The sequence below is a fragment of the Ambystoma mexicanum genome, unplaced genomic scaffold (genome assembly GCF_040938575.1).
Source record: "Ambystoma mexicanum isolate Mex_15411 unplaced genomic scaffold, UKY_AmexF1_1 Mex_scaf20, whole genome shotgun sequence".
In the NCBI taxonomy this organism is placed as follows: domain Eukaryota; kingdom Metazoa; phylum Chordata; class Amphibia; order Caudata; family Ambystomatidae; genus Ambystoma; species Ambystoma mexicanum.
In genome coordinates this window covers 2,941,396-2,956,071 of record NW_027182434.1, presented here as the reverse complement: position 1 = coordinate 2,956,071, position 14,676 = coordinate 2,941,396, and the positions used below count along the sequence as shown (strand labels likewise).

The 14,676-nt window shown below is 51.4% G+C and overlaps 14 non-coding genes across 14 annotated transcripts; 10 read left to right on the top strand and 4 right to left on the bottom strand.

Annotated features, from left to right (window-relative positions):
• Nucleotides 1-607: 607 nt before the first annotated feature.
• TRNAD-GUC (transfer RNA aspartic acid (anticodon GUC)) lies at nucleotides 608-679 on the bottom strand. Its single transcript has one exon. It is a non-coding gene; the product is annotated as a tRNA-Asp (tRNA).
• Nucleotides 680-1,219: 540 nt separating this feature from the next.
• Nucleotides 1,220-1,301, top strand: TRNAL-AAG (transfer RNA leucine (anticodon AAG)). The gene has a single exon. It is a non-coding gene; the product is annotated as a tRNA-Leu (tRNA).
• A 774-nt stretch (nucleotides 1,302-2,075) lies between these two features.
• Nucleotides 2,076-2,147, bottom strand: TRNAD-GUC (transfer RNA aspartic acid (anticodon GUC)). The gene has a single exon. It is a non-coding gene; the product is annotated as a tRNA-Asp (tRNA).
• A 541-nt stretch (nucleotides 2,148-2,688) lies between these two features.
• On the top strand, nucleotides 2,689-2,770 carry TRNAL-AAG (transfer RNA leucine (anticodon AAG)). The gene has a single exon. It is a non-coding gene; the product is annotated as a tRNA-Leu (tRNA).
• A 1,374-nt stretch (nucleotides 2,771-4,144) lies between these two features.
• On the top strand, nucleotides 4,145-4,226 carry TRNAL-AAG (transfer RNA leucine (anticodon AAG)). Its single transcript has one exon. It is a non-coding gene; the product is annotated as a tRNA-Leu (tRNA).
• Nucleotides 4,227-5,612: 1,386 nt separating this feature from the next.
• Nucleotides 5,613-5,694, top strand: TRNAL-AAG (transfer RNA leucine (anticodon AAG)). The gene has a single exon. It is a non-coding gene; the product is annotated as a tRNA-Leu (tRNA).
• A 1,386-nt stretch (nucleotides 5,695-7,080) lies between these two features.
• TRNAL-AAG (transfer RNA leucine (anticodon AAG)) lies at nucleotides 7,081-7,162 on the top strand. Its single transcript has one exon. It is a non-coding gene; the product is annotated as a tRNA-Leu (tRNA).
• Nucleotides 7,163-8,549: 1,387 nt separating this feature from the next.
• TRNAL-AAG (transfer RNA leucine (anticodon AAG)) lies at nucleotides 8,550-8,631 on the top strand. The gene has a single exon. It is a non-coding gene; the product is annotated as a tRNA-Leu (tRNA).
• Nucleotides 8,632-10,004: 1,373 nt separating this feature from the next.
• On the top strand, nucleotides 10,005-10,086 carry TRNAL-AAG (transfer RNA leucine (anticodon AAG)). Its single transcript has one exon. It is a non-coding gene; the product is annotated as a tRNA-Leu (tRNA).
• Nucleotides 10,087-10,860: 774 nt separating this feature from the next.
• TRNAD-GUC (transfer RNA aspartic acid (anticodon GUC)) lies at nucleotides 10,861-10,932 on the bottom strand. Its single transcript has one exon. It is a non-coding gene; the product is annotated as a tRNA-Asp (tRNA).
• A 541-nt stretch (nucleotides 10,933-11,473) lies between these two features.
• On the top strand, nucleotides 11,474-11,555 carry TRNAL-AAG (transfer RNA leucine (anticodon AAG)). Its single transcript has one exon. It is a non-coding gene; the product is annotated as a tRNA-Leu (tRNA).
• A 774-nt stretch (nucleotides 11,556-12,329) lies between these two features.
• TRNAD-GUC (transfer RNA aspartic acid (anticodon GUC)) lies at nucleotides 12,330-12,401 on the bottom strand. Its single transcript has one exon. It is a non-coding gene; the product is annotated as a tRNA-Asp (tRNA).
• Nucleotides 12,402-12,941: 540 nt separating this feature from the next.
• TRNAL-AAG (transfer RNA leucine (anticodon AAG)) lies at nucleotides 12,942-13,023 on the top strand. The gene has a single exon. It is a non-coding gene; the product is annotated as a tRNA-Leu (tRNA).
• Nucleotides 13,024-14,420: 1,397 nt separating this feature from the next.
• Nucleotides 14,421-14,502, top strand: TRNAL-AAG (transfer RNA leucine (anticodon AAG)). Its single transcript has one exon. It is a non-coding gene; the product is annotated as a tRNA-Leu (tRNA).
• The last annotated feature ends 174 nt before the right edge of the window (nucleotides 14,503-14,676 follow it).

Below are 14,676 nucleotides of genomic sequence, written 5' to 3'. Positions count from 1 at the left end.
GGAACGGCGCTCCCTGCTGCTTTGTGAAGGCTTGCTGCAAGAGCCTTCGAAACCCAGGAGCTCTTGCGTTGAGCTGTGACGCGTCCTGGGAAGACCTCCCGTTGCAGCGGAATGAGCCCCACTTCCAGGGCGTGCTGGTAGCAAATTTCCCACAGCCCACAGGGAGCAAACGATCCCAGGTGTGATGTATCACCAGGAGAGGCTGAGATGAGAGTAAGGGTTCACGCGTGTGCCCGGACCGAGGTTAATGATGGGATTAGAGCTAGGGTTAGATGCAGGGAAAGAGTGAGAGTTATAATTAGGGATAAAGCTAACAGGTGATCATTACTCGTCATGTAACATGATACAAAGGGTCAGAAGAGGAACTGATTCAGGGTTACAATTTGGACTTCGCAGACAACAGGAGCACTAAATGGTGCTGAGGGGGACTCAATAAAGTGGACCGGCCGCCTAATGTAAGCAATTGTGCACAAATATTGTACGATGACTAGCGTTGCCGGTGCTTTTTTCTTAAAGAGTCAGTTCTTGGCACCCATTCCCTACTTGACTCAGCCTAATCTTCAAGAATATTTGTCAAGAACTAAAAAAAATCCAGAAAAGGTTTAACCTCCCCGTCGGGGAATTGAACCCCGGTCTCCCGCGTGACAGGCGGGGATACTGACCACTATACTAACGAGGAGACGTGAGGGCATGAAATGAACAGCTGCTGATGTCTGCACAGCATCCAGCGACCACCTAGCTGGCCTAGGGGGTCTCATTTTCCCCCGTCAAACGGCTTGCCCGATCTAAGGCTAATTTCTTTCTTTTTATCGGCACCAGGCTTAAAACTCAGTTTAAGGCGATAGTTCCGGGCTATGTTTGACTCCAGAGTTGAATCTGTCATCCCGCATTTCCTCAGCAAATCAAGCTACCCATCTCAAGTCTCATGAGCTGAGGACGGCAAAGTCCCTGTGGGCTTAGGACAGTCAAAGAAACCCCTGGGCTGCATGCTAAGCCCCTTTTCGGCTTCACTTTCCGAATCCTGCCCTAGCTTGCGATTAGTTTTTTTCTCACTTCTTGCCCCCATCTCCCACCTTGCCTCATGGTCTCCCCTCCTCTGCGCACCTGACAGTTTGCCTGCCCTTCCACTGCCTGTCTCCAGACTTTCCAAGGAGAAAAGGCAAAGCACTAAAGCGGGCCGGGCAACGGGTCAAGTTCCGCTTTCGGCGACTAGCAGGGAGGTAGCGTGGCCGAGCGGTCTAAGGCGCTGGATTAAGGCTCCAGTCTCTTCAGAGGCGTGGGTTCAAATCCCACCGCTGCCACTTTTCCTGGCCTTGCATTTTAAAGAAGAACGTAACGTTGACCTCTTCCTTCATTAGTGCCACCTCTGTCGCAATGAGCAAGCGGATGGTATGCCACACCCTGCAGGAAAAAGGTTTCGCTTCTGACGTCTTGCTTTTCTGGACATCCAGTCTCAAGTTTCCCATCTGGAACGGCGCTCCCTGCTGCTTTGTGAAGGCTTGCTGCAAGAGCCTTCGAAACCCAGGAGCTCTTGCGTTGAGCTGTGACGCGTCCTGGGAAGACCTCCCGTTGCAGCGGAATGAGCCCCACTTCCAGGGCGTGCTGGTAGCAAATTTCCCACAGCCCACAGGGAGCAAACGATCCCAGGTGTGATGTATCACCAGGAGAGGCTGAGATGAGAGTAAGGGTTCACGCGTGTGCCCGGACCGAGGTTAATGATGGGATTAGAGCTAGGGTTAGATGCAGGGAAAGAGTGAGAGTTATAATTAGGGATAAAGCTAACAGGTGATCATTACTCGTCATGTAACATGATACAAAGGGTCAGAAGAGGAACTGATTCAGGGTTACAATTTGGACTTCGCAGACAACAGGAGCACTAAATGGTGCTGAGGGGGACTCAATAAAGTGGACCGGCCGCCTAATGTAAGCAATTGTGCACAAATATTGTACGATGACTAGCGTTGCCGGTGCTTTTTTCTTAAAGAGTCAGTTCTTGGCACCCATTCCCTACTTGACTCAGCCTAATCTTCAAGAATATTTGTCAAGAACTAAAAAAAATCCAGAAAAGGTTTAACCTCCCCGTCGGGGAATTGAACCCCGGTCTCCCGCGTGACAGGCGGGGATACTGACCACTATACTAACGAGGAGACGTGAGGGCATGAAATGAACAGCTGCTGATGTCTGCACAGCATCCAGCGACCACCTAGCTGGCCTAGGGGGGTCTCATTTTCCCCCGTCAAACGGCTTGCCCGATCTAAGGCTAATTTCTTTCTTTTTATCGGCACCAGGCTTAAAACTCAGTTTAAGGCGATAGTTCCGGGCTATGTTTGACTCCAGAGTTGAATCTGTCATCCCGCATTTCCTCAGCAAATCAAGCTACCCATCTCAAGTCTCATGAGCTGAGGACGGCAAAGTCCCTGTGGGCTTAGGACAGTCAAAGAAACCCCTGGGCTGCATGCTAAGCCCCTTTTCGGCTTCACTTTCCGAATCCTGCCCTAGCTTGCGATTAGTTTTTTTCTCACTTCTTGCCCCCATCTCCCACCTTGCCTCATGGTCTCCCCTCCTCTGCGCACCTGACAGTTTGCCTGCCCTTCCACTGCCTGTCTCCAGACTTTCCAAGGAGAAAAGGCAAAGCACTAAAGCGGGCCGGGCAACGGGTCAAGTTCCGCTTTCGGCGACTAGCAGGGAGGTAGCGTGGCCGAGCGGTCTAAGGCGCTGGATTAAGGCTCCAGTCTCTTCGGAGGCGTGGGTTCAAATCCCACCGCTGCCACTTTTCCTGGCCTTGCATTTTAAAGAAGAACGTAACGTTGACCTCTTCCTTCATTAGTGCCACCTCTGTCGCAATGAGCAAGCGGATGGTATGCCACACCCTGCAGGAAAAAGGTTTCGCTTCTGACGTCTTGCTTTTCTGGACATCCAGTCTCAAGTTTCCCATCTGGAACGGCGCTCCCTGCTGCTTTGTGAAGGCTTGCTGCAAGAGCCTTCGAAACCCAGGAGCTCTTGCGTTGAGCTGTGACGCGTCCTGGGAAGACCTCCCGTTGCAGCGGAATGAGCCCCACTTCCAGGGCGTGCTGGTAGCAAATTTCCCACAGCCCACAGGGAGCAAACGATCCCAGGTGTGATGTATCACCAGGAGAGGCTGAGATGAGAGTAAGGGTTCACGCGTGTGCCCGGACCGAGGTTAATGATGGGATTAGAGCTAGGGTTAGATGCAGGGAAAGAGTGAGAGTTATAATTAGGGATAAAGCTAACAGGTGATCATTACTCGTCATGTAACATGATACAAAGGGTCAGAAGAGGAACTGATTCAGGGTTACAATTTGGACTTCGCAGACAACAGGAGCACTAAATGGTGCTGAGGGGGACTCAATAAAGTGGACCGGCCGCCTAATGTAAGCAATTGTGCACAAATATTGTACGATGACTAGCGTTGCCGGTGCTTTTTTCTTAAAGAGTCAGTTCTTGGCACCCATTCCCTACTTGACTCAGCCTAATCTTCAAGAATATTTGTCAAGAACTAAAAAAAATCCAGAAAAGGTTTAACCTCCCCGTCGGGGAATTGAACCCCGGTCTCCCGGGATACTGACCACTATACTAACGAGGAGACGTGAGGGCATGAAATGAACAGCTGCTGATGTCTGCACAGCATCCAGCGACCACCTAGCTGGCCTAGGGGGTCTCATTTTCCCCCGTCAAACGGCTTGCCCGATCTAAGGCTAATTTCTTTCTTTTTATCGGCACCAGGCTTAAAACTCAGTTTAAGGCGATAGTTCCGGGCTATGTTTGACTCCAGAGTTGAATCTGTCATCCCGCATTTCCTCAGCAAATCAAGCTACCCATCTCAAGTCTCATGAGCTGAGGACGGCAAAGTCCCTGTGGGCTTAGGACAGTCAAAGAAACCCCTGGGCTGCATGCTAAGCCCCTTTTCGGCTTCACTTTCCGAATCCTGCCCTAGCTTGCGATTAGTTTTTTTCTCACTTCTTGCCCCCATCTCCCACCTTGCCTCATGGTCTCCCCTCCTCTGCGCACCTGACAGTTTGCCTGCCCTTCCACTGCCTGTCTCCAGACTTTCCAAGGAGAAAAGGCAAAGCACTAAAGCGGGCCGGGCAACGGGTCAAGTTCCGCTTTCGGCGACTAGCAGGGAGGTAGCGTGGCCGAGCGGTCTAAGGCGCTGGATTAAGGCTCCAGTCTCTTCGGAGGCGTGGGTTCAAATCCCACCGCTGCCACTTTTCCTGGCCTTGCATTTTAAAGAAGAACGTAACGTTGACCTCTTCCTTCATTAGTGCCACCTCTGTCGCAATGAGCAAGCGGATGGTATGCCACACCCTGCAGGAAAAAGGTTTCGCTTCTGACGTCTTGCTTTTCTGGACATCCAGTCTCAAGTTTCCCATCTGGAACGGCGCTCCCTGCTGCTTTGTGAAGGCTTGCTGCAAGAGCCTTCGAAACCCAGGAGCTCTTGCGTTGAGCTGTGACGCGTCCTGGGAAGACCTCCCGTTGCAGCGGAATGAGCCCCACTTCCAGGGCGTGCTGGTAGCAAATTTCCCACAGCCCACAGGGAGCAAACGATCCCAGGTGTGATGTATCACCAGGAGAGGCTGAGATGAGAGTAAGGGTTCACGCGTGTGCCCGGACAGAGGTTAATGATGGGATTAGAGCTAGGGTTAGATGCAGGGAAAGAGTGAGAGTTATAATTAGGGATAAAGCTAACAGGTGATCATTACTCGTCATGTAACATGATACAAAGGGTCAGAAGAGGAACTGATTCAGGGTTACAATTTGGACTTCGCAGACAACAGGAGCACTAAATGGTGCTGAGGGGGACTCAATAAAGTGGACCGGCCGCCTAATGTAAGCAATTGTGCACAAATATTGTACGATGACTAGCGTTGCCGGTGCTTTTTTCTTAAAGAGTCAGTTCTTGGCACCCATTCCCTACTTGACTCAGCCTAATCTTCAAGAATATTTGTCAAGAACTAAAAAAAATCCAGAAAAGGTTTAACCTCCCCGTCGAGGAATTGAACCCCGGTCTCCCGCGTGACAGGCGGGGATACTGACCACTATACTAACGAGGAGACGTGAGAGCATGAAATGAACAGCTGCTGATGTCTGCACAGCATCCAGCGACCACCTAGCTGGCCTAGGGGGTCTCATTTTCCCCCGTCAAACGGCTTGCCCGATCTAAGGCTAATTTCTTTCTTTTTATCGGCACCAGGCTTAAAACTCAGTTTAAGGCGATAGTTCCGGGCTATGTTTGACTCCAGAGTTGAATCTGTCATCCCGCATTTCCTCAGCAAATCAAGCTACCCATCTCAAGTCTCATGAGCTGAGGACGGCAAAGTCCCTGTGGGCTTAGGACAGTCAAAGAAACCCCTGGGCTGCATGCTAAGCCCCTTTTCGGCTTCACTTTCCGAATCCTGCCCTAGCTTGCGATTAGTTTTTTTCTCACTTCTTGCCCCCATCTCCCACCTTGCCTCATGGTCTCCCCTCCTCTGCGCACCTGACAGTTTGCCTGCCCTTCCACTGCCTGTCTCCAGACTTTCCAAGGAGAAAAGGCAAAGCACTAAAGCGGGCCGGGCAACGGGTCAAGTTCCGCTTTCGGCGACTAGCAGGGAGGTAGCGTGGCCGAGCGGTCTAAGGCGCTGGATTAAGGCTCCAGTCTCTTCGGAGGCGTGGGTTCAAATCCCACCGCTGCCACTTTTCCTGGCCTTGCATTTTAAAGAAGAACGTAACGTTGACCTCTTCCTTCATTAGTGCCACCTCTGTCGCAATGAGCAAGCGGATGGTATGCCACACCCTGCAGGAAAAAGGTTTCGCTTCTGACGTCTTGCTTTTCTGGACATCCAGTCTCAAGTTTCCCATCTGGAACGGCGCTCCCTGCTGCTTTGTGAAGGCTTGCTGCAAGAGCCTTCGAAACCCAGGAGCTCTTGCGTTGAGCTGTGACGCGTCCTGGGAAGACCTCCCGTTGCAGCGGAATGAGCCCCACTTCCAGGGCGTGCTGGTAGCAAATTTCCCACAGCCCACAGGGAGCAAACGATCCCAGGTGTGATGTATCACCAGGAGAGGCTGAGATGAGAGTAAGGGTTCACGCGTGTGCCCGGACCGAGGTTAATGATGGGATTAGAGCTAGGGTTAGATGCAGGGAAAGAGTGAGAGTTATAATTAGGGATAAAGCTAACAGGTGATCATTACTCGTCATGTAACATGATACAAAGGGTCAGAAGAGGAACTGATTCAGGGTTACAATTTGGACTTCGCAGACAACAGGAGCACTAAATGGTGCTGAGGGGGACTCAATAAAGTGGACCGGCCGCCTAATGTAAGCAATTGTGCACAAATATTGTACGATGACTAGCGTTGCCGGTGCTTTTTTCTTAAAGAGTCAGTTCTTGGCACCCATTCCCTACTTGACTCAGCCTAATCTTCAAGAATATTTGTCAAGAACTAAAAAAAATCCAGAAAAGGTTTAACCTCCCCGTCAGGGAATTGAACCCCGGTCTCCCGCGTGACAGGCGGGGATACTGACCACTATACTAACGAGGAGACGTGAGGGCATGAAATGAACAGCTGCTGATGTCTGCACAGCATCCAGCGACCACCTAGCTGGCCTAGGGGGTCTCATTTTCCCCCGTCAAACGGCTTGCCCGATCTAAGGCTAATTTCTTTCTTTTTATCGGCACCAGGCTTAAAACTCAGTTTAAGGCGATAGTTCCGGGCTATGTTTGACTCCAGAGTTGAATCTGTCATCCCGCATTTCCTCAGCAAATCAAGCTACCCATCTCAAGTCTCATGAGCTGAGGACGGCAAAGTCCCTGTGGGCTTAGGACAGTCAAAGAAACCCCTGGGCTGCATGCTAAGCCCCTTTTCGGCTTCACTTTCCGAATCCTGCCCTAGCTTGCGATTAGTTTTTTTCTCACTTCTTGCCCCCATCTCCCACCTTGCCTCATGGTCTCCCCTCCTCTGCGCACCTGACAGTTTGCCTGCCCTTCCACTGCCTGTCTCCAGACTTTCCAAGGAGAAAAGGCAAAGCACTAAAGCGGGCCGGGCAACGGGTCAAGTTCCGCTTTCGGCGACTAGCAGGGAGGTAGCGTGGCCGAGCGGTCTAAGGCGCTGGATTAAGGCTCCAGTCTCTTCGGAGGCGTGGGTTCAAATCCCACCGCTGCCACTTTTCCTGGCCTTGCATTTTAAAGAAGAACGTAACGTTGACCTCTTCCTTCATTAGTGCCACCTCTGTCGCAATGCGCAAGCGGATGGTATGCCACACCCTGCAGGAAAAAGGTTTCGCTTCTGACGTCTTGCTTTTCTGGACATCCAGTCTCAAGTTTCCCATCTGGAACGGCGCTCCCTGCTGCTTTGTGAAGGCTTGCTGCAAGAGCCTTCGAAACCCAGGAGCTCTTGCGTTGAGCTGTGACGCGTCCTGGGAAGACCTCCCGTTGCAGCGGAATGAGCCCCACTTCCAGGGCGTGCTGGTAGCAAATTTCCCACAGCCCACAGGGAGCAAACGATCCCAGGTGTGATGTATCACCAGGAGAGGCTGAGATGAGAGTAAGGGTTCACGCGTGTGCCCGGACCGAGGTTAATGATGGGATTAGAGCTAGGGTTAGATGCAGGGAAAGAGTGAGAGTTATAATTAGGGATAAAGCTAACAGGTGATCATTACTCGTCATGTAACATGATACAAAGGGTCAGAAGAGGAACTGATTCAGGGTTACAATTTGGACTTCGCAGACAACAGGAGCACTAAATGGTGCTGAGGGGGACTCAATAAAGTGGACCGGCCGCCTAATGTAAGCAATTGTGCACAAATATTGTACGATGACTAGCGTTGCCGGTGCTTTTTTCTTAAAGAGTCAGTTCTTGGCACCCATTCCCTACTTGACTCAGCCTAATCTTCAAGAATATTTGTCAAGAACTAAAAAAAATCCAGAAACGGTTTAACCTCCCCGTCGGTGAATTGAACCCCGGTCTCCCGCGTGACAGGCGGGGATACTGACCACTATACTAACGAGGAGACGTGAGGGCATGAAATGAACAGCTGCTGATGTCTGCACAGCATCCAGCGACCACCTAGCTGGCCTAGGGGGGTCTCATTTTCCCCCGTCAAACGGCTTGCCCGATCTAAGGCTAATTTCTTTCTTTTTATCGGCACCAGGCTTAAAACTCAGTTTAAGGCGATAGTTCCGGGCTATGTTTGACTCCAGAGTTGAATCTGTCATCCCGCATTTCCTCAGCAAATCAAGCTACCCATCTCAAGTCTCATGAGCTGAGGACGGCAAAGTCCCTGTGGGCTTAGGACAGTCAAAGAAACCCCTGGGCTGCATGCTAAGCCCCTTTTCGGCTTCACTTTCCGAATCCTGCCCTAGCTTGCGATTAGTTTTTTTCTCACTTCTTGCCCCCATCTCCCACCTTGCCTCATGGTCTCCCCTCCTCTGCGCACCTGACAGTTTGCCTGCCCTTCCACTGCCTGTCTCCAGACTTTCCAAGGAGAAAAGGCAAAGCACTAAAGCGGGCCGGGCAACGGGTCAAGTTCCGCTTTCGGCGACTAGCAGGGAGGTAGCGTGGCCGAGCGGTCTAAGGCGCTGGATTAAGGCTCCAGTCTCTTCGGAGGCGTGGGTTCAAATCCCACCGCTGCCACTTTTCCTGGCCTTGCATTTTAAAGAAGAACGTAACGTTGACCTCTTCCTTCATTAGTGCCACCTCTGTCGCAATGAGCAAGCGGATGGTATGCCACACCCTGCAGGAAAAAGGTTTCGCTTCTGACGTCTTGCTTTTCTGGACATCCAGTCTCAAGTTTCCCATCTGGAACGGCGCTCCCTGCTGCTTTGTGAAGGCTTGCTGCAAGAGCCTTCGAAACCCAGGAGCTCTTGCGTTGAGCTGTGACGCGTCCTGGGAAGACCTCCCGTTGCAGCGGAATGAGCCCCACTTCCAGGGCGTGCTGGTAGCAAATTTCCCACAGCCCACAGGGAGCAAACGATCCCAGGTGTGATGTATCACCAGGAGAGGCTGAGATGAGAGTAGGGGTTCACGCGTGTGCCCGGACCGAGGTTAATGATGGGATTAGAGCTAGGGTTAGATGCAGGGAAAGAGTGAGAGTTATAATTAGGGATAAAGCTAACAGGTGATCATTACTCGTCATGTAACATGATACAAAGGGTCAGAAGAGGAACTGATTCAGGGTTACAATTTGGACTTCGCAGACAACAGGAGCACTAAATGGTGCTGAGGGGGACTCAATAAAGTGGACCGGCCGCCTAATGTAAGCAATTGTGCACAAATATTGTACGATGACTAGCGTTGCCGGTGCTTTTTTCTTAAAGAGTCAGTTCTTGGCACCCATTCCCTACTTGACTCAGCCTAATCTTCAAGAATATTTGTCAAGAACTAAAAAAAATCCAGAAACGGTTTAACCTCCCCGTCGGGGAATTGAACCCCGGTCTCCCGCTACTGACCACTATACTAACGAGGAGACGTGAGGGCATGAAATGAACAGCTGCTGATGTCTGCACAGCATCCAGCGACCACCTAGCTGGCCTAGGGGGGTCTCATTTTCCCCCGTCAAACGGCTTGCCCGATCTAAGGCTAATTTCTTTCTTTTTATCGGCACCAGGCTTAAAACTCAGTTTAAGGCGATAGTTCCGGGCTATGTTTGACTCCAGAGTTGAATCTGTCATCCCGCATTTCCTCAGCAAATCAAGCTACCCATCTCAAGTCTCATGAGCTGAGGACGGCAAAGTCCCTGTGGGCTTAGGACAGTCAAAGAAACCCCTGGGCTGCATGCTAAGCCCCTTTTCGGCTTCACTTTCCGAATCCTGCCCTAGCTTGCGATTAGTTTTTTTCTCACTTCTTGCCCCCATCTCCCACCTTGCCTCATGGTCTCCCCTCCTCTGCGCACCTGACAGTTTGCCTGCCCTTCCACTGCCTGTCTCCAGACTTTCCAAGGAGAAAAGGCAAAGCACTAAAGCGGGCCGGGCAACGGGTCAAGTTCCGCTTTCGGCGACTAGCAGGGAGGTAGCGTGGCCGAGCGGTCTAAGGCGCTGGATTAAGGCTCCAGTCTCTTCGGAGGCGTGGGTTCAAATCCCACCGCTGCCACTTTTCCTGGCCTTGCATTTTAAAGAAGAACGTAACGTTGACCTCTTCCTTCATTAGTGCCACCTCTGTCGCAATGAGCAAGCGGATGGTATGCCACACCCTGCAGGAAAAAGGTTTCGCTTCTGACGTCTTGCTTTTCTGGACATCCAGTCTCAAGTTTCCCATCTGGAACGGCGCTCCCTGCTGCTTTGTGAAGGCTTGCTGCAAGAGCCTTCGAAACCCAGGAGCTCTTGCGTTGAGCTGTGACGCGTCCTGGGAAGACCTCCCGTTGCAGCGGAATGAGCCCCACTTCCAGGGCGTGCTGGTAGCAAATTCCCCACAGCCCACAGGGAGCAAACGATCCCAGGTGTGATGTATCACCAGGAGAGGCTGAGATGAGAGTAGGGGTTCACGCGTGTGCCCGGACCGAGGTTAATGATGGGATTAGAGCTAGGGTTAGATGCAGGGAAAGAGTGAGAGTTATAATTAGGGATAAAGCTAACAGGTGATCATTACTCGTCATGTAACATGATACAAAGGGTCAGAAGAGGAACTGATTCAGGGTTACAATTTGGACTTCGCAGACAACAGGAGCACTAAATGGTGCTGAGGGGGACTCAATAAAGTGGACCGGCCGCCTAATGTAAGCAATTGTGCACAAATATTGTACGATGACTAGCGTTGCCGGTGCTTTTTTCTTAAAGAGTCAGTTCTTGGCACCCATTCCCTACTTGACTCAGCCTAATCTTCAAGAATATTTGTCAAGAACTAAAAAAAATCCAGAAACGGTTTAACCTCCCCGTCGGGGAATTGAACCCCGGTCTCCCGCGTGACAGGCGGGGATACTGACCACTATACTAACGAGGAGACGTGAGGGCATGAAATGAACAGCTGCTGATGTCTGCACAGCATCCAGCGACCACCTAGCTGGCCTAGGGGGGTCTCATTTTCCCCCGTCAAACGGCTTGCCCGATCTAAGGCTAATTTCTTTCTTTTTATCGGCACCAGGCTTAAAACTCAGTTTAAGGCGATAGTTCCGGGCTATGTTTGACTCCAGAGTTGAATCTGTCATCCCGCATTTCCTCAGCAAATCAAGCTACCCATCTCAAGTCTCATGAGCTGAGGACGGCAAAGTCCCTGTGGGCTTAGGACAGTCAAAGAAACCCCTGGGCTGCATGCTAAGCCCCTTTTCGGCTTCACTTTCCGAATCCTGCCCTAGCTTGCGATTAGTTTTTTTCTCACTTCTTGCCCCCATCTCCCACCTTGCCTCATGGTCTCCCCTCCTCTGCGCACCTGACAGTTTGCCTGCCCTTCCACTGCCTGTCTCCAGACTTTCCAAGGAGAAAAGGCAAAGCACTAAAGCGGGCCGGGCAACGGGTCAAGTTCCGCTTTCGGCGACTAGCAGGGAGGTAGCGTGGCCGAGCGGTCTAAGGCGCTGGATTAAGGCTCCAGTCTCTTCGGAGGCGTGGGTTCAAATCCCACCGCTGCCACTTTTCCTGGCCTTGCATTTTAAAGAAGAACGTAACGTTGACCTCTTCCTTCATTAGTGCCACCTCTGTCGCAATGAGCAAGCGGATGGTATGCCACACCCTGCAGGAAAAAGGTTTCGCTTCTGACGTCTTGCTTTTCTGGACATCCAGTCTCAAGTTTCCCATCTGGAACGGCGCTCCCTGCTGCTTTGTGAAGGCTTGCTGCAAGAGCCTTCGAAACCCAGGAGCTCTTGCGTTGAGCTGTGACGCGTCCTGGGAAGACCTCCCGTTGCAGCGGAATGAGCCCCACTTCCAGGGCGTGCTGGTAGCAAATTTCCCACAGCCCACAGGGAGCAAACGATCCCAGGTGTGATGTATCACCAGGAGAGGCTGAGATGAGAGTAGGGGTTCACGCGTGTGCCCGGACCGAGGTTAATGATGGGATTAGAGCTAGGGTTAGATGCAGGGAAAGAGTGAGAGTTATAATTAGGGATAAAGCTAACAGGTGATCATTACTCGTCATGTAACATGATACAAAGGGTCAGAAGAGGAACTGATTCAGGGTTACAATTTGGACTTCGCAGACAACAGGAGCACTAAATGGTGCTGAGGGGGACTCAATAAAGTGGACCGGCCGCCTAATGTAAGCAATTGTGCACAAATATTGTACGATGACTAGCGTTGCCGGTGCTTTTTTCTTAAAGAGTCAGTTCTTGGCACCCATTCCCTACTTGACTCAGCCTAATCTTCAAGAATATTTGTCAAGAACTAAAAAAAATCCAGAAAAGGTTTAACCTCCCCGTCGGGGAATTGAACCCCGGTCTCCCGCGTGACAGGCGGGGATACTGACCACTATACTAACGAGGAGACGTGAGGGCATGAAATGAACAGCTGCTGATGTCTGCACAGCATCCAGCGACCACCTAGCTGGCCTAGGGGGTCTCATTTTCCCCCGTCAAACGGCTTGCCCGATCTAAGGCTAATTTCTTTCTTTTTATCGGCACCAGGCTTAAAACTCAGTTTAAGGCGATAGTTCCGGGCTATGTTTGACTCCAGAGTTGAATCTGTCATCCCGCATTTCCTCAGCAAATCAAGCTACCCATCTCAAGTCTCATGAGCTGAGGACGGCAAAGTCCCTGTGGGCTTAGGACAGTCAAAGAAACCCCTGGGCTGCATGCTAAGCCCCTTTTCGGCTTCACTTTCCGAATCCTGCCCTAGCTTGCGATTAGTTTTTTTCTCACTTCTTGCCCCCATCTCCCACCTTGCCTCATGGTCTCCCCTCCTCTGCGCACCTGACAGTTTGCCTGCCCTTCCACTGCCTGTCTCCAGACTTTCCAAGGAGAAAAGGCAAAGCACTAAAGCGGGCCGGGCAACGGGTCAAGTTCCGCTTTCGGCGACTAGCAGGGAGGTAGCGTGGCCGAGCGGTCTAAGGCGCTGGATTAAGGCTCCAGTCTCTTCGGAGGCGTGGGTTCAAATCCCACCGCTGCCACTTTTCCTGGCCTTGCATTTTAAAGAAGAACGTAACGTTGACCTCTTCCTTCATTAGTGCCACCTCTGTCGCAATGAGCAAGCGGATGGTATGCCACACCCTGCAGGAAAAAGGTTTCGCTTCTGACGTCTTGCTTTTCTGGACATCCAGTCTCAAGTTTCCCATCTGGAACGGCGCTCCCTGCTGCTTTGTGAAGGCTTGCTGCAAGAGCCTTCGAAACCCAGGAGCTCTTGCGTTGAGCTGTGACGCGTCCTGGGAAGACCTCCCGTTGCAGCGGAATGAGCCCCACTTCCAGGGCGTGCTGGTAGCAAATTTCCCACAGCCCACAGGGAGCAAACGATCCCAGGTGTGATGTATCACCAGGAGAGGCTGAGATGAGAGTAAGGGTTCACGCGTGTGCCCGGACCGAGGTTAATGATGGGATTAGAGCTAGGGTTAGATGCAGGGAAAGAGTGAGAGTTATAATTAGGGATAAAGCTAACAGGTGATCATTACTCGTCATGTAACATGATACAAAGGGTCAGAAGAGGAACTGATTCAGGGTTACAATTTGGACTTCGCAGACAACAGGAGCACTAAATGGTGCTGAGGGGGACTCAATAAAGTGGACCGGCCGCCTAATGTAAGCAATTGTGCACAAATATTGTACGATGACTAGCGTTGCTGGTGCTTTTTTCTTAAAGAGTCAGTTCTTGGCACCCATTCCCTACTTGACTCAGCCTAATCTTCAAGAATATTTGTCAAGAACTAAAAAAAATCCAGAAAAGGTTTAACCTCCCCGTCGGGGAATTGAACCCGAATTGAACCCCGGTCTCCCGCGTGACAGGCGGGGATACTGACCACTATACTAACGAGGAGACGTGAGGGCATGAAATGAACAGCTGCTGATGTCTGCACAGCATCCAGCGACCACCTAGCTGGCCTAGGGGGTCTCATTTTCCCCCGTCAAACGGCTTGCCCGATCTAAGGCTAATTTCTTTCTTTTTATCGGCACCAGGCTTAAAACTCAGTTTAAGGCGATAGTTCCGGGCTATGTTTGACTCCAGAGTTGAATCTGTCATCCCGCATTTCCTCAGCAAATCAAGCTACCCATCTCAAGTCTCATGAGCTGAGGACGGCAAAGTCCCTGTGGGCTTAGGACAGTCAAAGAAACCCCTGGGCTGCATGCTAAGCCCCTTTTCGGCTTCACTTTCCGAATCCTGCCCTAGCTTGCGATTAGTTTTTTTCTCACTTCTTGCCCCCATCTCCCACCTTGCCTCATGGTCTCCCCTCCTCTGCGCACCTGACAGTTTGCCTGCCCTTCCACTGCCTGTCTCCAGACTTTCCAAGGAGAAAAGGCAAAGCACTAAAGCGGGCCGGGCAACGGGTCAAGTTCCGCTTTCGGCGACTAGCAGGGAGGTAGCGTGGCCGAGCGGTCTAAGGCGCTGGATTAAGGCTCCAGTCTCTTCGGAGGCGTGGGTTCAAATCCCACCGCTGCCACTTTTCCTGGCCTTGCATTTTAAAGAAGAACGTAACGTTGACCTCTTCCTTCATTAGTGCCACCTCTGTCGCAATGAGCAAGCGGATGGTATGCCACACCCTGCAGGAAAAAGGTTTCGCTTCTGACGTCTTGCTTTTCTGGACATCCAGTCTCAAGTTTCCCATCTGGAACGG